General features: G+C 46.0%; 1 protein-coding gene across 3 annotated transcripts in view; it reads right to left on the bottom strand.

Annotated features, from left to right (window-relative positions):
• Positions 1-24,516, bottom strand: part of LOC119970141 (SWI/SNF-related matrix-associated actin-dependent regulator of chromatin subfamily E member 1-related-like) — a 90,863-nt gene that overhangs the window by 52,747 nt on the left and 13,600 nt on the right. For 2 of the 3 annotated variants that reach the window (XM_038804227.1, XM_038804225.1), the window contains exon 1: positions 1,387-1,504. The exons of the other annotated variant lie outside the window; for it this stretch is intronic. The gene's annotated coding sequence lies outside the window, so the exon portion shown is untranslated. Of the gene's footprint in view, positions 1-1,386; positions 1,505-24,516 lie in introns of those variants that run through there. 3 annotated transcript variants of the gene reach the window in all.

The following is a 24,516-nucleotide window of genomic DNA, read 5'->3' on the forward strand; positions in this document are numbered from 1 at the left end:
CCACCCGCCCCGATTCCCCTCCCCAAAACTAACCGACCCCCCCCACCCCAGTCTGAAATCACCATCCGATTCTCCCTAATCGACCCAAACTCACCACCCTACCCACCTGCCATCTGCAACATATGTTGCTGTAACAGCAAATGTTCAAATCATTGGTGTATGTTGCTCTTCCACACCCCATAACCTTTCTTACTTTAATAAGCAAAATACTGCAGGTGCAGGAAATCCAAGGTGGAAAAAAAGAAAATGCTGGAAAAACGCAGCAGGTCCGGCAGCATCTATGGAGCAGGAAACGTTTCAAGTCTGCATGACTGCTGCGGAGCTCAAGAGAGGACGATACGCAACGGGGATTTATATTGTTGAAGAGAGGGGGTGATGTGGGCTGGGACAGGTGGAGCAAAATATATCAAGCGAGATTGGAGACCCTTTTTTACACAGTGTGCACCTTGCCGCCTTCTCGACTTTCCCCTCGCCTGAGGCGCGGCGATCCTCAGGTTATAAAGCACCCCAGGTCCACTCATCCCCGCAAAGGGGAAAGCAGCCTATGGTCATCTGGGACTTTACCTTGCATGTAAATTGATAGCACAATTGCTTCACAGCTCCAGGGTCCCAGGTTCGATTCCCGCTTGGGTCACTGTCTGTGCGGAGTCTGGACATCCTCCCCGTGTGTGCGTGGGTTTCCTCCGGGTGCTCCGGTTTCCTCCCACAGTCCAAAGATGTGCAGGTTAGGTGGATTAGCCATGATAAATTGCCCTCAGTGTCCAAAATTGCCCTTAGTGTTGGGTGGGATTACTGGGTTATGGGGATAGGGTGGAGGTGTTGACCTTGGGTAGGGTGCTCTTTCCAGGAGCTGGTGCAGACTCGATGGGCCGAATGGCCTCCTTCTGCACTGTAAGTTCTATGAAAGTATATATAATATATACACACACACATATATATATATATATATATATATATATTTATACACACACACACGGCAATGTTATTTTCACTACAACTAAGTCGTTTTAGATGTTGCAGTTATGTACATTATGCCTCATACATGTTGTTTAATATACAAATACAATATTTATGATTTCTTCATCCTTATGTATGCTGATATGATAATGAATATAAATTATATAGCTATAGATATTATATTCTAGATAGTAATTGGATATTATAGATATATATGGATATACAGGTTGCTGTTTTAGATGTTGCTGTCAGATACATGCTTTGCACACATTGCAATGTTGTTTGAACTCTAACTAAATCATGTTTTAAATGTTTCTGCCCTCCCAGCAGCTGCTATGTGCTGTGTTGACTATAACCCGGTGTATTGTACATGTTGCTGGCTGAGGCACACTGTGCTTCAGTCCATGTGCACATATTACAGTTACTCACGGTCACTCCCCGACTCTCCAGGGCTGCCTGTGCGGCGCTGTTGATTTTTACCGGTCTTTTCTGTTTAAATCCATCCGTAAACAGCACAACGACGTCCCACCCCCCACCCCGCTCGTGTTTTACTTCCGGTTTACCGGAAGGCGGGCGAGCGAGGATGGAAAAAGGTCACGCACGCATGTTGGGGGGGGGGGGAGGAAGGGGGAAAATGGCTCTCTGGCGCCGCCGCCGGCGGGAGGACTAACCTCTTTCCACCCTGCAGGAGCGAGCCGCGATCGGAGCAATGGGCAGAGCGGCTCTCTGGCGCCGCCGCTGGTGGGAGGGCTCACCTCTTTGCCGCTCCAGCAGCTCGCCGCGGTCGGAGCAATGGGCAGAGCGGCTCTCTGGCGCCGCCGCTGGTGGGAGGGCTCACCTCTTTCCCGCTCCAGCAGCTCGCCGCTGTCAGAGCGATGGGCAGAGCGGCTCTCTGGCGCCGCCGCCGGTGGGAGGCCTCCCCTTTTCCGCCTCTCTTACAGCAGCGGCGTGTTTGCAACACATGGTGAACCACCACCACCAGTCAAGTCTCCCCGCTCAAAGAGGAAAGCAGCCTATGGTCACCTGGGACTTTACTTATACCAGTGCAGAAATATTGCCAAGGGACAGGAAGAAAATGCCCTCTGTGTGAACGTGACCATTAAAAATAACAATCTCGATTTTAAATGTGCTGTCCTGACTCTCAGTGTTGACAGAGACACCTGGCCAGAAATGCATCAAATATGAATAGCCTATGTACTGTTTTTCATTTCTGCTGGGTGCAATTCGAAAATTGGAATGGGAAAACTTTCATTGATATATCGCCTTTCACACCCACCAGTCGTTTCAAAGCACTTTCACGACAATTAAGTACTTTTTGAAGTGTCGTCACTATGGCAATGTGGTAAACGCAGCAGCCAATTTGTACACGGCAAACTGCCGCAAACAGCAAGGTGACTTTTTCTGTGGCCTACCAAGCGTTTTATACAGCTCCATCTTTACCTCCCTGCTCTTATATTCTATGCATTGACTAATAAAGATAATGTGGAGATGCCGACGTTCGACTGGGATGGGCACAGTAAAGTCCAACAGGTTTATTTGTAATCACGAGCTTTCGGAGCTTGGCTCCTTCATCAGATGAGTGATGCTATTGATTCCAAATAAACCTGTTGGACTTTAACCTGGTGTTGTAAGACTTGGCTAATAAACACAAGCATCCCATTAGCCCTCTTAACCACCTATCTACCTGTCCTATTGCCTTCAGGGACTTATGGACATGCACTCCAAGAGCCTTCTGGTCCGCTGTACTTCCTAGCAATCTACCGTTCATTGTGTATTCCCTTGCCTTGTTACTGCTTCCAAAATGCATCAACTCACACTTTTCAGGGTTAAATTCCATTTGCCATTGTGCTGGCCATCTGACCAGCCTGTCTATATCTTTCTGTAATCTGAGGCTTGCCTCCTCGCTATTTATCATACCATTGATTTTTGTGTCATCTGTGAACTTACTGATCATACATTCCCGTCTAGATCATCACTGCGCTGGGAATGGTAGTCTTGACTTTTGTCTTTGTACTAGGACTTGAACCCAGAATTCTCCAACTGACAGGTAAGCTATTGAGTTACAGCTGGCATACAGTGACTTTTATGAAATACTTTTGATGTGTGGTCACTGTAGGAATGCTTAACTTTCCTAACTGCTTAACTGCTGAACTGCTTTTTACTTGTACGACCAAAGTTTTTCAACTTTTGCACGAGGCGTTCTTTTAGGTTCAGCGATACCAGCCTTCCGCAAATGGGCTTCAGGGATTGGTGGAATTGCCCATTGGCAGTTGAAGCACCCTGGGCAATTCTCAAGGAGTGCAGTGTCCTTGCGTTGTGACATCTTAAGGGTTCTGTAGCATATCTTCCAGGCAATGTCTAGTCTCTCACCATTAAGAAACCAGAAGTTCTGGGCCTATGCTACAATGATAGCTTTGAGAGTTATGCCAACAAACATCTATTGAAATTGCTAGAACAGATTTTCTTCACTCTCACAGACACAGTCAGAGATCTAAATAACTTGATGGCTTCATTATTCTACGCACACTTCATGAGTATTTACGAAAGTCTTGGAACACATATCATGGCTTGACGCCACTCCTATGGGGAAAAGGAGATGTGCTTGACCTGTGCACTGAGTTTAAATGGCCCAGCTGATTCATAATTCACGCCCCATCTCATTTCCCCAACTGGCGAAGATGGGATCTGCGAGAAATAGGAATGGGATTTCCGGATCCAAGTCCATTTTGCCATTTTTAAAGATCCCTGGACCAATAATTTGCATCCCCCTCTCGACTCCATGGAAATCCAGCTCATTTACTCTGCGTGTCCCTCTACAGATACTACAAATAAACAACGGTTCTGTCAGCGTTTTCTCTTGTCAGTTCAGTTTCCTGCACCAGTCGTGTTTTGGTCTTGAATCCAGGTTTGCATCAAGGCTGTAATGGAGGCTGCAGTCAAGTGGCCCTGGTGGAATGCAGGGTGAGCAGGTTATTGGCTCCCGAGCACAGTCATAGAACATAGAACATAGAACAGTACAGCACACAACAGGCCCTTGATGTGCCGAGCAATGATCACCCGACTCAAACCCACGTATCCACCCTATACCCGTAACCCAACAACCCCCCCCCCCCCCCCCCCCCCCTTAACCTTACTTTTTAGGACACTACGGGCAATTTAGCATGGCCAATCCACCTAACCCGCACATCTTTGGACTGTGGGAGGAAACCGGAGCACCCGGAGGAAACCCACACACACACGGGGAGGACATGCAGACTCCGCACAGACAGTGACCCAGCCGGGAATCGAACCTGGGACCCTGGAGCTGTGAAGCATTTATGCTAACCTCCATGCTACCGTGCTGCCCTACCGGCTGTCGTTGACTCCTTCCATCAATGTCCCAATAATTTAGAGGCTGGTAGTCATTGTATGAGTTGGATTTATTTTGCCTTTTCAGCCCTAAATCTGGCATAAGGTAAAATACACAGTGGGATTTCTAGTTATAATGGCACAGCTATATAAAATGGCAGAAAATATTACCATTTTATTAATAGTAACAACTAGAACCAGAGAGGATTGGAGTACAGAAGAACACCATGTGATTCAGCATGTCTTAGTCCACTGGTTGCTGGAGAGTGAAACAAAACAAATCCCATTGCCTAGCTTTTGGCTTATAATTTTTAATGAATGCTCCACACCTGAAATGTTGACACCTCTGTCTCCTGTACAAATGCTCACGGACCTGCTGAGTGGTCCCAGCACTTTACAAGGGCTTTCGCTTCTAAATGCCTTGTAACTTCCTCTGCTTCAAAATGTTGATCTACGCCCCCCTTAAACGATGCAATGACGTCCGTCTCAACTATTCCCTGTGGCAAAGCATGCCTGACTCCTCGACTACCGTCTGGAGTAAATTATATTCTCCGAACATCTCTCCTCGTTCCTTTAGTGATCATCTTAAATTGATGCTCTCTTAGTACTCATGCCAAACCACCTATTCACACCCTTTTATAAATTTTACATAGAACATACAGTGCAGAAGGAGGCCATTCAGCCCATCGAGTCTGCACCAACCCACTTAAGCCCTCACTTCCACCCTGTCCCCGTAACCCAATACGCCTCCGAACCTTTTTGGTCACTAAGGGCAATTTATCATGGCCAATCCACCTAACCTGCATGTCTTTGGACCGTGGGAGGAAATCTGAGCACCCGGAGGAAACACACGCACACACGGGGAGAACGTGCAGACTCTGCACAGACAGTGACCCAACGGGGAATCGACCTGGGACCCTGGCGCTATGAAGCCACAGTGGTAGCCACTTGTGCTACCGTGCCGCCCACATTAACGCTTCCTAGACTCTCTGCACGTGTGGAACTAGCCTCAATCTGTATGCTTATTTACTGCTTTTCAAACCAAACAATTATAGTGTTGAACCCACACTGGCAGTGGGAGACGGCAGTGATGCCTCATTGCCTGAGTTGTAATGTTCCACAATTATCACGAGCAGTCTGAATGTAAGGCCAGCAGAGTTTGTTTGGAGAGCCTAGAGGAGGGCAGTGAAAAGTCACCTTGTTCGGTAAGCAAATATCATCATTTTGTACGTGTCATTGACTTTGAAATAGATTATAGTTGAGCAGCTGCATCATAAAGCTACCCATTTAGTAAAGCACGCTGTACTAAGCAGAGAGACATATATTGGCAAAGGTTCAAGTTATAACGTTGAATATATATTGCCCAATTATTCCTCATGTGGTAATCCAGAAGACACAAAGAAGAAGGCTAAACAGGTTTATTTTAGCTCAGTAGATAAAGCCATTGCCACGGGGTACAGCACTAATGTCCCAGCCCGGGATTACCGGAACTCCCAGGTCTGGGAGCAGCATTTAAAGGCTCACTAATGAGTCCCAGCTGGGTGGGCCTTCCGCCTGCTACCACGGGAACCCGTACTCTACGAGCTCCACAGGGAGATTGGTTAGTGGTCCTCACATCACAAAATATTTGCATTTTGAATCAATAATTATCATTGAAAGATAAGTTTTCCAAAAAATACTCCAGTGCAGAAGAAGACCATTTGGTCCATCAAGTCTATACCAACCCTCCGAAAGAGCAGTCTACCTGGGCCCGCTGCCCTGCCCCATTGCCCGCAACTCCGTAAGCTAACCCACACATCTTTGGACACTAAGGGGCAATTTAGCATGGCCAATGCAGCTAACCTGCACATCTGTAGGAGGAAACTGGAGCACCCAGAGGAAACCCATGCAGATATGGTGAGAACATCCAAATTCCATCCAGACAGTCACCCAAAGTCAGAATCAAACCCATGCAGATATGGTGAGAACATCCAAATTCCATCCAGACAGTCACCCAAAGTCAGAATCGAACCTGGGTCCCTGGTGCTGTGAGGCAGAAGCACTATGCACTGTGCCAGTATACTACACCAATGATTTAATGGCTTAGATTTTACTGTAAGAATAAGGATGAGGCCATCATGTCTCACCTTTATTATGGCATAAACCAGACAGCAATATTGAGTATCTATACATGTGTGATTAAACACAATAATTCAGAAATTTCTATCTCAAATGTCTTCTCCTCCCCCAACCTCACTAGATCAATATCTCACCAATAGATTTGCCACTGTAAAGCTGTGGAGTTGCATAATTTACTCAATAGCTATCCATTAAAGACATCTAAGAAATGTTCGGAATTGTCCATTCACCTGCACCTGAGTTTTCAATGTGAACAACCTCTCTGGCACTGAAAACATAATTTTACAAGAGTGGAGTTCCATTCCTTCAGAAATCAATTATTGGGAGAGATTTTTTTTTAAAGTGTTTTGTTTAACTTTCGTTTCTTGTATCTCTCTTTGACCTATCTTTTTACCTCTCTATTTTGCCACTGTGGTATTATCAAAACTGTAAGAACTACAAGGATTAATGAAATGTCTCAAATAGCCACTAGAGGGAGCTACAGATACAAGTATATAAGGCATTGATGCTAAGCCTCGTGGGGGAGAATAGACCAGGCGTTAGCTTGAGAGAGTCAGAAGTATTATTAGTGTGATCTTAAGCAGATTATCGTTTATACCAGTATTAAGATTAGTTGTAGATGAGTGTAATTTATGTGTTACCAATTAACTGTGTATTATTTAGAAGTATGTGTTGAATCCAAGTTAGTGTTAAGAAATTTATAACTTTGTTTAAGTTTAAGTTATTTTGTGAACACTACGCCAACGATCCTGAATTAAGCAACACAAATAACATCACAGCCATCTGTACACAATTTTTCAAATAGTTAAATCTAATATTTTCTGGTTTATACATCATAGTTTAAACTCTTGCATGCCTGAATTAATCTTCCTCAGTCTGAATAGTTTAAGAGATAAAGCGTTGCTTATCCCTTCACATGCAACATCGATCCCCTGTATAGAGAGCAGTGATAAGAACGATTTTGAACCCTAAGTTGAGGCTCAAAAGCACACAAAAGGTCTGTGAGCAGCTCTAAGAATAATGAATGGCAATACCATTGGACTACAAAATCCAATGTCAACACTATTGTTCAATATGTATATTTGGAGTTGTACGTCAGCGTAAGGATGAAGTAGAATAAAATTAAATGGGCACTGTTTTTATCACAATTAATGATGCGGTCGAAAACTTAATTCTACAAGCGTCAGGGAATTTCATTAGACTGTTATGTACTTTGTATCTGACCCTGAACATTATCCACCCCATTCTCTGTAGATCTACTTTCAAACCATATGGCACTTCTTGCAACTTGTTTCATTCTTTAGGATAACAAAGGCAAGATTTTTCAAGACACAAACTCTTCAAACCAATTGTTTTTGAAGGTATAAAATACAACAGGCATATCAGATAGAAATTCAAACACTCACAACTGGCAATTCCATTCCTTCAGGAGAACGAGGGATTAATTTTCTATCAACATGGAGGTCTTCCAGAATGTCTGGTCAGTATTATGGTCTGTCTCTGACTGGTTTTGTGACTTCTGCCTGGTCACTACTGTGCGCTCGCTCAGGTCAGTCTCATGTGTTCTGAGATTGGGTTCTTCTTGGACTCCAGGGCCTACGTTTTCTGACCCTGCCCACTGTGAATCATCGCATGAGATGGGAAATTTGACGGCTTAGCAAAAGATCTGTTGCGTTTTGTGAGGGAATTTACGGTGCCGCAGCAGGTGGGACCAGAAATTTTACCGTACGTGTGGAAATTGTTTCTTAGACCAGTCATTTTCAAAGTCGGGGTTGCAACCCATGGGTGGGTCGTGGGAAGGTGTCGGGAGGGTCGCGGAGCCACCCATCGGGGTGTTCACGATCGCAGGAGTTAACGCGCAACGGCCGCAGCAGCTGGATTTAAAAAATGCCGGCTGTGAGCGACTTTACAAATGCTGACTGCGACTGGCTTTAAAAATGCGGGCGCGCTGCGCATGCGTGCCCGCTCCTCCTCCAGATATCAGCGTTATGACTCAGGAGAAGATCATTTTAAAAAATTCCTGCCTGAAGCGAAACGGAGAGCAGGTCACGCGCCTCGAACATTGACGTCACATGCTCTGGGCACAATTGCGATACCTCAATTTTGTCGGCAGCAAACAAGGCAACAGGACTGAAACATTTAAATGAATTGTTTTGTGATAGGAAAGAGACACAAACAGGCCAGGATCTGACACTCAGAAGAATCCACAGCAGGACAAAGCAGTGCTGGTGTGATCTCCAAGACCTCTGAAGAACAACCCATACAGACACGTAACACTGAATGACAAAACAAGTGAGATCATGAGGACCAAGCAGGCTCACCTGTCGCATCAAAGGTCAGCAAAAACGGTGAGACGTTTCGGTGGCATGAGTCGCAACGGTCGGCCGATTGGTAAAAATAGGTCCCCGGAAAAAAAGTTTGGCAAACACTGTCTTAGACAAACTATAGACACACTCTGGTATCTGCTTAACACTTGTTCATTTGGGCTACTTCTAAACAGGTTACAGAGTAGATATGTAGCTCTTAGACATGATTCCAACCTCTCTGTCTCTCTCTTTCTCCCGCGAGTCTAAGGCATGACTGAATAGTGTCAGTGTTACATCATCATCTTTCTTATGCATGAGCAGATCCCAGCTGTTAACCCTTTATACTACTTCTTGGGTTATCTCTGATTGGACTCATGGACTCATGAACTGTGTCTTCAATCACTGGCAAAACGGCATGGGTACTTTACCACACTCCCCCTCTTGCCTATGATTCAAAATGAACTCATACCACTCTTGAATTAATGCCGTGAACCAAAATTGGCTCCTCTAGCAGATGAGGAGTACAAAAATCAACATTATAAATTCCAATATCCTTCAGGACTTACCTTAACACTGAATTAGGAAATTAACAACATTGCGTTATTACATGGTGCGTCATGTGGAAAATATAAAATAAAACTTCTCCTACATTCCAGAGCCAAATTATTAGCTGAAGTATCAGGAAGCTCAAGCATCATTGCAATGCAACCCCCAACCTCAGTGTTGGCTCTTTGAAATGTTGAACTCATAAAAGCCTATCTGCTGAGCAGGATTTTATGCTCAACTGCCAAACTTAAACTGACACGTGCAATTAATTTTACGAAGCAGGCTTCCCAATTGGCACAATTGTTTTCTTTGGCTGCTTAAGGAACACAAGCGAGGAACGGGCAGTGGTCAGGCAATGCAAGCTGCTTTTGTGTTATTGTTCCCTCTGTGCGACTGAAGAATATCTGGCCTTGATCACCTCATTGAAAGGTTCCAGTTTCCGCTCTGTGTACTTGGCAATTCGCACAAAATGCTCTGCCTCAATTCACAGGTGAAATCTCTGAGTACGGTGTTTTTGGAGGCCAAGAATAAAATGGTTGGTTAAGTGGGTCTGAAGGAACTATCTTCAATCCCGTTCAGTTTATCTGCCAGTGGAAGCGACATAGTTGGGTGTGTGAGTATGTGTGTTGGGATGCAGTAGCAAAAGAAAGGGCATTCACTACATTGGGTGGTATTGGCAAACGAATGTTGGGTAAGTGGGTATTATGAATGAGTTCAGTGAGTGAGATAATTTCGAAATGTTGTTGGGTGATTGGAAGGTGTGGTAATACTGAGGCCCTGGGCTATGAGAGTATTTGGGATAATAGGGGAGATATATTTAGATCATAGAATGTACAGTGCAGAAGGAGGCCATTCAGCCCATCGAGTCTGCACCAGCCTTGGAAACAGCACCCCACTTAAGCCCACACCTCCACCCTATCCCCATAAGCAAGTAACCTAACCTTTTTGACACAAGGGTGCAATTTATCATGGCCAATTCACTTAACCTGCACATCTTTGGACAGTGGGAGGAAACCGGAGCACCTGGAGGAAACCCACGCAGACACGGGAGAATGTGCAGACTCCGCACAGACAGTGATCTAACCTGAGAATCGAACCTGGGACCCTGGAGCTCTGTTAGAACATAAGAACATAAGAACATAAGAACTAGGAGCAGGAGTAGGCCATCTGGCCCCTCGAGCCTGCTCCGCCATTCAATTAGATCATGGCTGATCTTTTGTGGACTCAGCTCCACTTTCCGGCCCGAACACCATAACCCTTAATCCCTTTATTCTTCAAAAAACTATCTATCTTTACCTTAAAAACATGTAATGAAGGAGCCTCAACTGCTTCACTGGGCAAGGAATTCCATAGATTCACAACCCTTTGGGTGAAGAAGTTCCTCCTAAACTCAGTCCTAAATCTACTTCCCCTTATTTTGAGGCTATGCCCCCTAGTTCTGCTGTCACCCGCCAGTGGAAACAACCTGCCCGCATCTATCCTATCTATTCCCTTCATAATTTTTAATGTTTCTATAAGATCCCCCCTCATCCTTCTAAATTCCAACAAGTACAGTCCTAGTCTACTCAACCTCGCCTCATAATCCAACCCCTTCAGCTCTGGGATTAACCTAGTGAATCTCCTCTGCACACCCTCCAGCGCCAGTACGTCCTTTCTCAAGTAAGGAGACCAAAACTGAACACAATACTCCAGGTGTGGCCGCACTAACACCTTATACAATTGCAACATAACCTCCCTAGTCTTAAACTCCATCCCTCTAGCAATGAAGGACAAAATTCCATTTGCCTTCTTAATCACCTGTTGCACTTGTAAACCAACCTTCTGTGACTCATGCACTAGCACACCCAAGTCTCTCTGAACAGCGGCATGCTTTAATATTTTATCGTTTAAATAATAATCCCGTTTGCTGTTATTCCTACCAAAATGGATAACCTCACATTTGTCAACATTGTATTCCATCTGCCAGACCCGAGCCCATTCACTTAACCTATCCAAATCCCTCTGCAGACTTCCAGTATCCTCTGCACTTTTCGCTTTACCACTCATCTTAGTGTCATCTGCAAACTTGGACACATTGCCCTTGGTCCCCAACTCCAAATCATCAATGTAAATTGTGAACAATTGTGGGCCCAACACGGATCCCTGAGGGACACCACTCGCTACTGATTGCCAACCAGAGAAACACCCATTTATCCCAACTCTTTGCTTTCTATTAATTAACCAATCCTCTATCCATGCTACTACTTTACCCTTAATGCCATGCATCTTTATCTTATGCAGCAACCTTTTGTGTGGCACCTTGTCATAGGCTTTCTGGAAATCCAGATATACCACATCCATTGGCTCCCCGTTATCTACTGCACTGGTAATGTCCTCAAAAAATTCCACTAAATTAGTTAGGCATGACCTGCCTTTAACGAACCCATGCTGCGTCTGCCCAATGGGACAATTTCTATCCAGATGCCTCGCAATTTCTTCCTTGATGATAGATTCCAGCATCTTCCCTATTACCGAAGTTAAACTCACTGGCCTATAATTTCCTGCTTTCTGCCTACCTCCTTTTTTAAACAGTGGCGTCACGTTTGCTAATTTCCAATCCACCGGGACCACCCCAGAGTCTAGTGAATTTCGGTAAATTATCACTAGTGCATCTGCAATTTCCCTAGCCATCTCTTTTAGCACTCTGGGATGCATTCCATCAGGCCCAGGAGACTTGTCTACCTTTAGCCCCATTAGCTTGCCCATCACTCCCTCCTTAGTGATAACAATCCTCTCAAGGTCCTCACCTGTCATAGCCTCATTTCTATCAGTCGCTGGCATGTTATTTGTGTCTTCCACTGTGAAGACCGACCCAAAAAACCTGTTCAGTTCCTCAGCCATTTCCTCATTTCCCATTATTAAAACTCCCTTCTCATCCTCTAAAGGACCAATATTTACCTTAGCCACTCTTTTTTGTCTTATATATTTGTAAAAACTTTTACTGTCTGTTTTTATATTCTGAGCAAGTTTACTCTCATACTCTATCTTACTCTTCTTTATAGCTTTTTTAGTAGCTTTCTGTTGCCCCCTAAAGATTTCCCAGTCCTCTAATCTCCCAGCAATCTTTGCCACTTTATATGCTTTTTCCTTCAATTTGATACTCTCCCTTATTTCCTTAGATATCCACGGTCAATTTTCCCTCTTTCTTCCGTCCTTCCTTTTTGTTGTTGGGTGATTGTGAGGTGTGGTAATACTGAGGCCCTGAGCTATGAGAGTATTGGGGATAATAGGGGAGAAATATTTGGTGGGGAACATGCTTGGGTGACCACAGTTTCAGAGGAATTGCTATTATTGTTTAGGTTGTTCAATTTTTTTAACTTTAAATTTAGAGTACCCAATTAATTTTTTTCAATTAAGGGGCAATTTAGCGTGGCCAATCCACCTACCCTGCACATCTTTTGGGTTTGTGGGGGCGAAACCCATGCAAACATGGGGAGAATGTACAAACTCCACACTGACAGTGACCCAGAGCCAGGACCGAACCAGGGACCTCGGCGCCGTGAGGCTGCAGTGCTAACCCACTGCGCCACCGTGCTGCCCTCCATTTTGGTTGTTAATTAAAATGTTGAACATTTACTTTAGGTAACACAGCTTCTCTCACTCATGGGAAAAGCCTTTCAACAAATCTATTTCTCTGCTACAATGATAAAATCCCGTCCCCATCTCCCTCCCCAACACTGCTGGCCATTTGCAACAGTGACTGGTGACTGATGGCGGCAAAGTGGCACAGTGGCTACCACTGCTGCCTCACAGTGCCAGGGACCCGGGTTTGATTCCGGCCCTTGGTGACAGTCTGCGTGAAGTTTGCACGTTTTCCCCATATCTGCCTGGGTTTCCTCCGGGTGCTCCAGCTTTCGCCCACTGTCCAAAGGTGTACAGGTTAGATGGATTGGCCATGATCAATGCATGGGGTTATGGGGATAGGGCGGGGGAGAAGGCCTAGGTAGAGTGTTGTTTTGGAGGATCGGTGCAGACTCGATGGGGCCAGTGGCCTCCTTCTGCACTTTAGGGGTCCCAATGACCTCAATTCAGGAAGTCCCAGCGTTTTGCAGATATAATACAATATGGACCACAGCTTTGGGATACCTAAGCAACCATTTGATTATATCAACTGCTCAACCATGTGGCGGGATTCTCCATCCAGCGACACCGGAATCACGAAACTCGATCGGGCAGCGAATCACACGTCGGCCAAAAATCGCTGCCGGTGCCGAGTGCCCAATGGAATGCCATGTTCCGGTGCCTCGACAGTGGCGTGGGTGCATTCCACGCTGCAAAAGCTTTTGGTATATCATTAACGGTCCCAACCCGGCATTCTCCGGACCTTCCACGTTACCGTCTCTTCTCGGCGGAATTACCCATGGCGAGGTTCACTTGTGGTACTGAAAATCGGGAACCGGGTGCCATGGTTGCTGAGGGAGGGGGAACGAAAAGTGTCCAACATCGCTACAGTGTGCTGACAGCTGGCTGGAGGGGGGGGGGGGGGGGGGGGGATCTGCCAGGGACGTGGGTGTGATATTCCTTGAATAGTTCTCCAAGGTGACTAAAAGTCGTAGTTTTGACAAAGAACATCAAGCTATGTATTTGAAACAAAGCTGGTTTATTTTACACTACTTCAAATGGTTCGCACACTTCACTGAGTCATAGCTAATAAAATAACAGTATAAAATCTGTCTTACGGAAATCTATAATATCCTTTTAGTACAGTTAACAATCTATCTCAACCGCTCACTATCCTTCTTCATACCCTTCTCCCAGAATTCCTTGAGACGCAGCCTTTTAAAAGACTACTCTGTAGTGCCATCTAGTGTTGAGATATATTGAGTACCCAATTATTTTTTTTCTTTTCCAATTAAGTGGTAATTTAGTGTGGCCAACCCGCATAACCAGCACATCTTTGGGTTGTAGGGGTGAAACCCAAGCAGACAAAGGGAGAATGTGCAAACTCCACATGGACAGGGCCGGGATTCGAACCAGGGTCCTCAGTACCGTAGTCCCAGTGCTAGCCACTGGGCCATGTGCCACCTCTTGTTGAGATACATGAACATCATCTTGTTAACCTTTACACTCCTTACATTATACGTATCATTACAGGGGGAGTAGCGGGGGTTGGCCAGACGGTGGGCTGTGGGGTTGGGGTGGCCGGGCACAGACCACCTTTGCATCATCGGCAAGGCAGCCATCTGGCTGCGCACACCACTGACTGCCCACTGTGAACCTAGTGCCACGGGTCGTATGGGTGTCTCCCCAGGCCACCCGCTAGGTACCCTCTGGCCCCAGCCGACCCATCAATGGGATGGGCACACCAGCGCAACCAGTGCCACCTCCTTGGCTGGGATGAGGGTGTGTGGGGAGTGGAGTGCTAATATGAGGCTGTAGCTTGTCAGCTTCTCGAGTACCAATCCAGACCCCATATTAGCACACACCTGCATGCATTGGAATTGCAGTAATTCCACGTGGTGCCAGTGCTAGCCCATTATCGTGTCCTGAATTGCTCTGGGACCAGCTCCATTTTCGAGGCTGTAGAAAACTCGCGATTCAGTTCCAGTGTCAGCACTTAGTCTCTCAAATGGAGAATCCCACCCATGGTTTTTCTCTAAAGTCCTGCCGAAATCTCCAAAACACTTTACTGCATAATTTTGCCATTCAAAGAGAAATGAGCATGCAGTATGCCTAGGGAGAGCCCCCAGAGACTGAGAGTTGGAGATATGGATGAAGAGGATGTAGTGGCACGAAGATTGGAGCAGAACGCCATTGTAGAAAACGACTTTCCCTGGTGGCTGCTGCCTGCATCTGAACAACTTTATTTCCCGATGTGAACACCCACACATTGTCCTTCAGAGGAATTTGCTCATTTCTTACACACACAAGCTGACCTTCTCGCTTTCAATCCGTCCCATGATTGATTTCCTGTCACAGCTCCATCCTATAAACTCTGCTCATTCAAAAGATGAACATAAATTCTCTACGTGTTGAGTGCTTTTTAAAATTATTTTCTGCACTGGCAAGACCAGTATTTACCCATCACTAATTGCAGTCAGGCAGGAAATGGTGAGCCGCCTTCTTGAGCCGGTGCAATGCTTGTAAAGCACCTTTTAGCTGTTTTTGTCCCAGCTACAGTGAAGGAACGCCGATGTAGTTCCAAGTTAGGGTGGTGTGTGGCTTGGAAGGGAACTTGCAGGTGCCCGTGTTGCTGTCAGTCTGTTTTTGCCACCTCCCAGATAGTACAGATCACAAGTTTGGGAGTTCTTGTCCCAGGTGCCTTGGCGGGTTGGAGTGCACTTTGTATATCGTAGACATTGCTGCCACTGTACGCAGGTAACGGGGGGAGTTAAAGTTTAAGGTAGTAATGGGGTGCCAATCAATCGTGCTGCATAGGCCTTGATGGTGGCAAGCTTCTGGAGTGTTGTTGGAGCAACGTCCAGGTATGTTGAGAGTATTCCATCCCACGTGGGTGGCACAGTAGCACAGTGGTTAGCACTGTTGCTTCACAGCTCCAGGATCCCAGGTTCAAATCCTGGCTTGTGTCACTGTCTGTGTGGAGTATGCACGTTCTCCCCCAGTCTGCATTGTTTTCCTCCGGGTGCTCCGGTTTCCTGCCACTGTCCAAAGATGTGCAGGTTAGGTGGTTTGGCCATGCTAAATTACCCTTAGTGTCCAAAAAGGTTAGGTGGGGTTACTGGTTTGCAGGGTTAGGGTTGAGGTGTGGGCTTAGGTGGGGTGCTCTTTCCAAGGGCCGGTGCAGACTCGATGGGCCAAATGGCTGTCTTCTGCACTGTAAATTCTCTGATTCTAAGACTCTTGATTTGAGTCATGGAGGTGGGGGACAGGCTTTGGGGAGTCAGGAGGTGAGTTACTCACCGACGATTCCAAGCCTCTGACCAGCTTTTGTAGCCACAGTATTTACATGGCTGAAGTTAAAGTCAAAGGCATTCGCTACCTCAGAGAAATAGTTTTTAATGACTTGTATTGCCACCTCTTCATCAGCAAACAGAAGCTCCACGATATGCTCTTCTATGATTTTGGTGTGCGCCAATAGTCACCGCAGGTTGAAATGAAGGTTGCCTTTTTGGAATTGAATGTATATACCCTCTGTCAAGCCTGCCCTCGTCTCTTGAAGTATAATACTGAAATAAATGTGTACAGGACATTACATCAAAAGTTGGGATAACTAAATAATTAGAAGTATTGTGAATTGTGAAGAGGATAATGGTAAACCTCAAGACAAAACTGGTGGGATGACAAAACAAGCGGAAGATAAAATTTACTGCATGGAAATGTGATCATTTTGGCTGGAGAATCAATATAAAATAAAAGAATAAAATTCTGAAAGGGGTCCCAGAGCACAGGGACCTAAGGTGTATGTACAGATATTGGTTTAAGATTTAAGGACAGTTTAAGGAAATGGTTAATACAGCATATGGGATTCCTGGATTTAATAAATGGGGACACACAATACAAAATCAAGGGCATTATTATGAACCTGTATAAAATCCTGATGCAGCCTTCAAATGGAGTATTGTGTTCAGTTCTGGCCACCATACTCCAGGAAGGATGTGAAGACATCAGAGTCAGTGTGGAAAAGATTCACAAGAATGGTTCCAGAGATGAGGAACCTCGACTACATGGATAGCATGTGGCTCCGTGGGGAAGAGAAGGCTGAGGAGATTTGACAGAAGTTTCAAAAATCACAAGGGATGTGGAGAGATAGGGAGAAACTGTTCCCATTGCTGAAAGGGTTGAGACCAGAGGACATCGATTTAATGTGATCTGCAAAGGAAACAACGGCGCCATGAGGAGAAACATTTTTACGCAGTAAGTGGTTAGAACCTGAAATTCTCTGTCTGAGAGCGTAGTGCAGGAAGATTCAATCAAGGCCTTCAAAAGAGAATTGGAGAACAGTCTGAAGTAAAAAAATACCTGGAGAGCCACGGAGAGAAGGTGAGAGAGAGAAGCTAAGGAGGTTGGTCTGCCCAACAGTCGTTCTCTACCCTTGTCCCTTGGCAGAAATTTAAGCTGAAAAATCTTTTGTCACCGGATGGAGTGAGGGATGCAGGTGGGGGTGAATTAAAGTGACACTTTCCACATTTGCCGCAATAAGTGTCCATGCCGTTTTTAACATGTAATTAGCCCAACAATTTGTGACACGGAAGAGATACACCATGAGTTGTGAACCGCTTGGTATCAAACTCTCCTCGATCTTCTTTGCTGCATTTTGTAACTGTTAAAACAAAATAATCTCACACTCAACTTTTCTGGCCCAGAAAGGGAATTGAAATAATTAACCCTCATTCCCGCACAGAATAAGTGTAATAAGTCCACGGAGACAGAAGTCCCATCACCAGAATTCCTTTTATTTACAAACCCAACAGCCGAACAACCGTGACCATTCAGTCTGCTGTCTACACTGGGAGTGCAAAGGATCTGGCACTCCCTGTTATATACACAGAAAGGGGATCCCTGATTGGGCCACTAATCAGGGAACTTGTTTTCTAATTGGCCAATCTCAAAGGCCTGGCCTATGTCATTACCGTAAGTTGTTCCTCGAGATATTTAAATTTTAAAAATAACTCGCCTCTTTTTCTCTCTTCCTTATTCAAGTCTTTCTGTCCCTCTCTTTCTTTTTCATTCTCTACCTAATTTGACTCCAATTCACCCTATTTCCTTCTCTTTGTCCCACTGCTTCTATATCCTCGAATTTCATTGGTTCAGCATTCCACTGCTTCTGTATCCTCGAATCTCATTGGTTCAGCAGATAGGCCTATCATTCATCAGAGGGCCCATGTGCGTTGTTGCCTCATTATCAGCCCACACTTCCAGCAGCTAGTGGAGCAAAATTGCTTGGGCTGAAAGGCAAAGGAGAGAAGGTCGAACAAATGGTGTGCGCTGCGTGAAGGCCACCTTTAGATACTCACCTCAAAACAAACGAAAAATCCACAGAATCACCTTTAATTCTAGGGGTGCCAACCCTCCAGTATTAGCCTGGAGTCTCCAGGCCTTGAAGATTGATCTCCAGGACACTGCTGTGCGCAACTCTGGAGAAAAGGCATAGAGATATTAAAAAAATAATGTCTTTGTTGTGCTATTTTCTTTGAACATTTCTCTTTACCAGATTTAATAATATTGAAAATGGCCATTTGGCTGGCAGTTAATTGGGTGATGAGTTATTTTGCTTTCCAGTTGGTGCCGGTGGACAGCACATCGCAAGGATGGATGTGCTGGGCGAGTAATGGCTGCAGCCTGGGACAAATCATGTATCGAAACCTCCAGGAATACATGCAATCGCAGTTGGCAACCCTATTTATTTCTAATCTTTTTGTTATGGCTGCGCTTTTCGCACTTTTAATTTAGTACCACATTCATTACTCCAGAAAATTCTGGTTGGTTACCCTTTGTACAAGAGAAGTCTGTAAAGAACCCAAAACCTATTGACCAGGAAAATGCAGGCCTCAAAGACAAAAAAGTCCTTTCTGTAGCTCACAACATGGCGGAGTCTCCCTTTCCCCAGCTGTTTGTTCCTCAGTGGCGCGTGTTCGTTGGCGGCGGGATTCTCTACTCCCGCTGCTCGTCAGTGGGTTTCCCTATTGAAGCCACCCCACTCCGCCGGGAAATCCGCAGGCGGGGGTGCGCTGCCAGCGGGAAGAGGGAACTCCAACGAGTGTAGAGTTCCGACCCATGTGCTTGCAGTTTTCTGGACTATCAGCAGGTGGCAGCTGGTGATTAAGTCAAGTGCCTGCACAGCAGAAACACTGCACGACCATTCTCGTCAGCTTAAACGCTTTTAATTAGGTTCAAGCTGTGAACACTCCAGATTGTCCTCTGATTGTGCACGTGTGTTGCCATAGCTGATATTGTATTTGTCACTCGGCAGTATCAATGGAACTCAGTTGGCATCTTCAGCTGCCGCTTTGCTCATTAAGTGAGGGAGATTCTTTTCCAGCTTTGTGCTTAGTCACTGGATCACCTGGGCACAGTGAGCTTCGCAAAATCTGGTACAATAGTGTGCAGAAACAACAACTTACTGCGTCCAGCACAACAAAATGTCCGAAGGTGCTTTATGAAGGGGCATTACGAAGCAGACTTTGGCACTGAGCCACATGAGGAGATATTTGAGCAGTTGACCAGGACTACGTAAAGTTTAAGAAGCGTCTTCAAGGAAAGAGATGTAGAGAGGCGTGGAGGTTTGGGGGGTGGGGGTGGGGGGGGGGGGGTGCGGGGGGGGGGGGGGGGGGGGAGGGGGAGCCTTGACCACTGAAGGCCCGACCACCAATCATGAGCATTGGCACCAAAAATTCTCAAGAGACCAGAATTCGATAAGGGCAAATATCACGTGCGGTTGTATGGAGGTAAGGAGGGGGGGTGTGAGGCCGTGGCAGGATTTGAAAATAAACGTGAGAATTTTAAAATTAAGCACATGCGTGTAAAGACACCCAACCAATTCTCTGTCCATCCTTTTACACATGCACGCTCTAATCCACTTGAGTCTCTCATGTTCTCTCCAGCCAAATGGGTCGCTGCACTTGAACACAATCCCTGGAAAATCTTCCGATTTGGTTTATCAATTCAAAACATATAATTGTGACTGGCGAATGTAAACCGATGCTCAAGTTGCGTTTCTCATCATGGAGCAGTTTTCACTTTAAAATAGTGTTCATCTGTCCCTTTAACTTACATTTTATTATTGTCATGAGTAGAACAGCACGGTGACGCAGTGGGTTAGCCCTGTTCCCTCACGGTGCCGAGGTCCCAGGTTCGAGTCCAGCTCTGGGTCACTGTCTACGTGGAATTTGCACATTTTCCCCGTGTTTGTGTGGGTTTCGCCCCCACAACCAGGGTTGTGCAGGGTAGGTGGACTGAATGCATTAAATTGCCCCTTAATTGGAAAAAATGAATTGGATACACTAAATTTAAAAAAAATTGTTGTCACAAGTAGGCTTACATTAACAGTGCAATATTTTTCCCTAATATCTGATGGCTGATGTCTCTATCTGTTAAAAATGGGTTTGACGCAAATCTTAATCAAGTAAATTTTGTATTTACTTGAAAATAGCAGATAAATTTGCAGATGGAAATGATGCTAAATTAACACAAAACCTAAACACTTGTTTTTATAGTGACCACTTTTATAGTGATTCCTTAAATTTATACTCTGTGCCAGCGAACTAAGAAAAATAACTTTAAAGGGCTGTTTTGCCTGAAGTTTCATTGAGTGTTGAAACTTGGACCAGATATGGCTGGAGTCATGTGGCACAGAAAGACAGCCTTCAGCCCATCGTGTCTGTTCCAGCCATCAAGCACCTATCTATTCTAATCCCATTTTCCAGCAATTGATGCTATGGCGTTTCAAGTGCTCATCAAAATGCTTCTCAACTGTTGTGAGGGTTACCGCCTCTCGGGTTACAGATTCCCACCACCCTCTGGGTGGAAAGGTTTTTCCTCGCATCCCCTCTCCTGCCCATTGCCTTAAATCTATGCCCCCTGGTTATTGACCCTCTACTGAGGGGAAAGGCTTCTTCCTATCTACCTTACCTTACCTATGTCCTTCATACTTTTATACCCAGGTCCCCCTTCAGTCTTCTCTGCTCTTAGGAGAACAACCCCAGCTTAACCAGCCTCTCTTCATAGCTGAAACACTTGGGCATCTCTGAGTGTCGTCCCCCTATAGCTAGACTTGTCTCAGTCTTTTTGGTTTTCTAAAAGGTGCTGGAAGTAAGGGCTGATAATGCCATAGTGACAGGCACCGAGGCATCTGGAACTTTGTTGAACGATGGGAAAAACAGTCTATCGTCCTGACCAATGGGAAAGACACTAATGGTGATCATTAACAATTATCATATTGTTAAAAGGGTACTTGTGACAGTAGTCCAGATCCCCTGAACGAATAAAAACACAAATGTGGACCAGTCGTAATGGCATCTGGGTTTTTTTCCCAGGTCATTGGAGACCCCCCAGGTCAGACATTAGGCAAGGTGGCACCCTGGCATTCCCGTTGGCACTTGGGCACCACCAGCCTGGCACCTTGGCACTGCCAGAGTGCCCTAGTGGCACTGCCAGGTCGGCAGGGACACTTCCAGAGTGTCATTTTGGCAATGCCAAGGTGCCCAGGTGCTGATTTTCCATTCCAGGGGTCAGGCGCGTTGGTGTCTTTGTCCATAAGAGGGAAGGGGGAGGGGCTCGAGGACGCTGGAAGAGACACGTTAGGTGAAAATTGTGGGGGGGGGGGGGGGGGGGGGAGGTCTGCAGGCCATGGTGGGACCACTAAGGGGTGGAGGATGGTGTCAAAAGTTCGGGGCTGCCTTTAGAAATGGAGCCCCAATCCGTGAGTAGTTTTTCTACCCAGGCGAGCTGAGCTAGTCAGTGCAGGAAATGACTTAAAGTGTGGCCCTGCCGGGGAGTTCCTCACCAAGGCCAAAAAATGGCAAAGTGCTATTCAATAGCAGATCTTTCTCGGCACTGCAGATGTGCCAAACCTGTCCGAAGCCGGACATATACGGCTGGATTCGTCCGCCACGCCTGCCGCATAAAAGCCATGGGCGAGAAACAGAAAATAGAGAAATTGACCTCAGGCAGGATTCTCCGGTCGCTGGGCGGATGTGGCCGGAGAATCCCGCCCATAATTTTCTTGATTGAATTGCGCCCAAAGAGTGGAAAGGAAAGTAATAGTTGGCATCAGGCACGCACGCGAGACTGCGAGGCAAGGGCGTGGCATGGCAGACAGCCATGTTGAGGATATTGTGTGGGAAAGCTGTGGCCGGTGCCAGCAGCAGAGCGCAACCAGGCTAGCGGCCGATGCGTGAGGGCCCGAGGGAGAGGGAAAGGTGTGGCGGCCACAATGAGGACACAGCTGGGTGAGACAGGCTGCCTCAAGGACCCCTGGCGGGCGAGCGAGGTGAGAATGGGACAGTGTGAGAGGATGGGGAGAGACTGAGAAAGGTTCGGGGGTGTGGTGGCAGAACGGTAGCACCGTGGGTAGCACTGTTGCTTCAGAGCTCCAGCGTCCCAGGTTCGATTCCCGGCTTGGGTCACTGTCGGTGCAGAATCTGCACGTTCTCCCCGTGTCTGCGCGGATTTCCTCCGGGTGCTCCAGTTTCCTCCCACAAGTCCTGAAAGATGTGCTTGTTGGGTGAATTGAACATTCTGAATTCTCGCTCTGTGTACCCGAATAGGCGTTGGAGTGTGGTGACTCGGGGCTTTTCACAGTAACTTCATTGCAGTGTTAATGTAAGCCTACTTGTGACAATAAAGATTATTCTTATATTATAAAGAGTGTGAGTGTATGGGATAAGAGAGAGTGTGTGAGGGGGGTGCAGGGAAGGAGAGTTTGTGAGGGGTGGATGGGCGGGGGGAGTGTAGAGTTAGTGTTGTTTGAAATCCATGATCGGAATCATAGCTTCGTTCTTGCAGAGCTTGCACCTGGTAAAAATGTGGGCTTCACTGTGTGACTGCCTGCTCGTGCAGACACTTTATTAGCTGCCCAAAATCAGATCACTTTCTTTATTAATATGAAGTGATACGATCAATCTGGCAGTAAAAAATTGCAGAAAAATTAAGGTGAGGCAATAGGATGAAGCCACGACATTTTGTCATTTTACTTTAAAAAGCGCAAGGTATTGAAGTTTTTTTGGCTTCCCATTTTGAGTTCTATGGGGCGAGGGTGAGTGCGGAGGGGTGAGGTTCGGTGGCGTGGGGGGGTACAGAAATGAAGGTGTCACAGAGCCCCACCTCGATCTAGTTATTCTTCTTTTCTTTCAAGGCTCCTCGACTGCAGAGGATGCAACTGCACAACTACCTTTTTGCTCAAATTGAACATGTGGGAGCATTGCTGGGAACATAGTGATGTGTCATCTGTGTTGGTCTAACATCGACTGCAACTGGATGCAGTATAACGAGAAACAGGCTTCCGACACAGGAGATGGTGCAACACTGTTTTATTGAACCTGTTGATTGCTGTACCTAATCTGCTGTGGGTTGACACTCTATTAACCTAACTGATAACCTCCTACTGGCTTGACCAGACTAGCTCTCTATCACGTGGTGATGATGTTCATTGGCCTGTGCACTGCGACTATCTCCCTAGCCGTGTCCTGTGAGAGAGAGAGAGCCTTAATGCCCTGTGGGCTTTATAGTGGTGGTGTCCTGTCTGGTGATTGGTTGTTCTGTGCTGTGTGTGTTCATTGGTTATCCTGTGTGTCAATCACTGCCTGTCAGCATCTCATGATATACATGAGTGGATATTATGACACATAGAACATACAGTTCAGAAGGAGGCCATTTGGCCCAAGGAGTCTGCACCGACCCACTTCCACCCTATCCCCGTATCCCAATAACCCCTCTTAACATTTTTGGACACTAAGGGCAATTTATCATGGCCAATCCACCTAACCTGCACGTCTTTGGACTGTGGAGAACGTGTAGACTCCGCACAGACAGTGACCAAGCGGAGAATCGAACCTGGGACCCTGGCGCTGTGAAGCCACAGTGCTATTCACTTGGTATGATCGATAGCACAGGAGAGATCATGGATAGTATGACTCTGGCTCCATCTGATTTGTTGGTTCTGGCCTCTCTCTTTCACCCCATTCCTTTGCATGAAATGCTGAGATTGAGTAACGTTAAATTCAATCTTCATACCACGCATTGGAACAGCAAGAAACATTGATGGGCAGCAACCTTGCTGCACTTTTATATCCATCTTAAATAGGCCTGTCTTAATGCTGGGAGAGAATGGGCAGGGAAATGGAGAAATGTCAAGTTTTGAATAATATTTAACAGCCTCCAAACGTTCTTGCACATTTCGCACAAGTAAAATCACTGTTAATGGACAAGCAGGTTGGAATCTTGCACATAGCATAACAAAGGTGGGCTGCTGTTAATTATTCTAACCAATGCCCTATGTGTAGTATGTCACATGATTACCTGGTGACATAATCAGAGGCACTTGTTCCACCTTGAATTGCGAGCAAGCAACACCTCTGTGAATAAAGTCTGACAACTGGTTAAGTAACCCACGGTGTGACCACCTGGTTATACTTTGTCTCTGCTGTGAAATAAAAGTAAACCACTCAAAACATATCAGTAAAAGACAACGCTGGCAACGAGGATGAAATGGTTGGAAGAAACAACTCAGACTTGAACTTCGAGGCGAGGATCGATTTTTGGGCGACCACTCCACTATCCATAAATGTGCAGTAAAACTGGCCAC

Source organism: Scyliorhinus canicula, chromosome 8, assembly GCF_902713615.1.
Source record: "Scyliorhinus canicula chromosome 8, sScyCan1.1, whole genome shotgun sequence".
NCBI classification, from domain to species: Eukaryota; Metazoa; Chordata; class Chondrichthyes; order Carcharhiniformes; family Scyliorhinidae; genus Scyliorhinus; species Scyliorhinus canicula.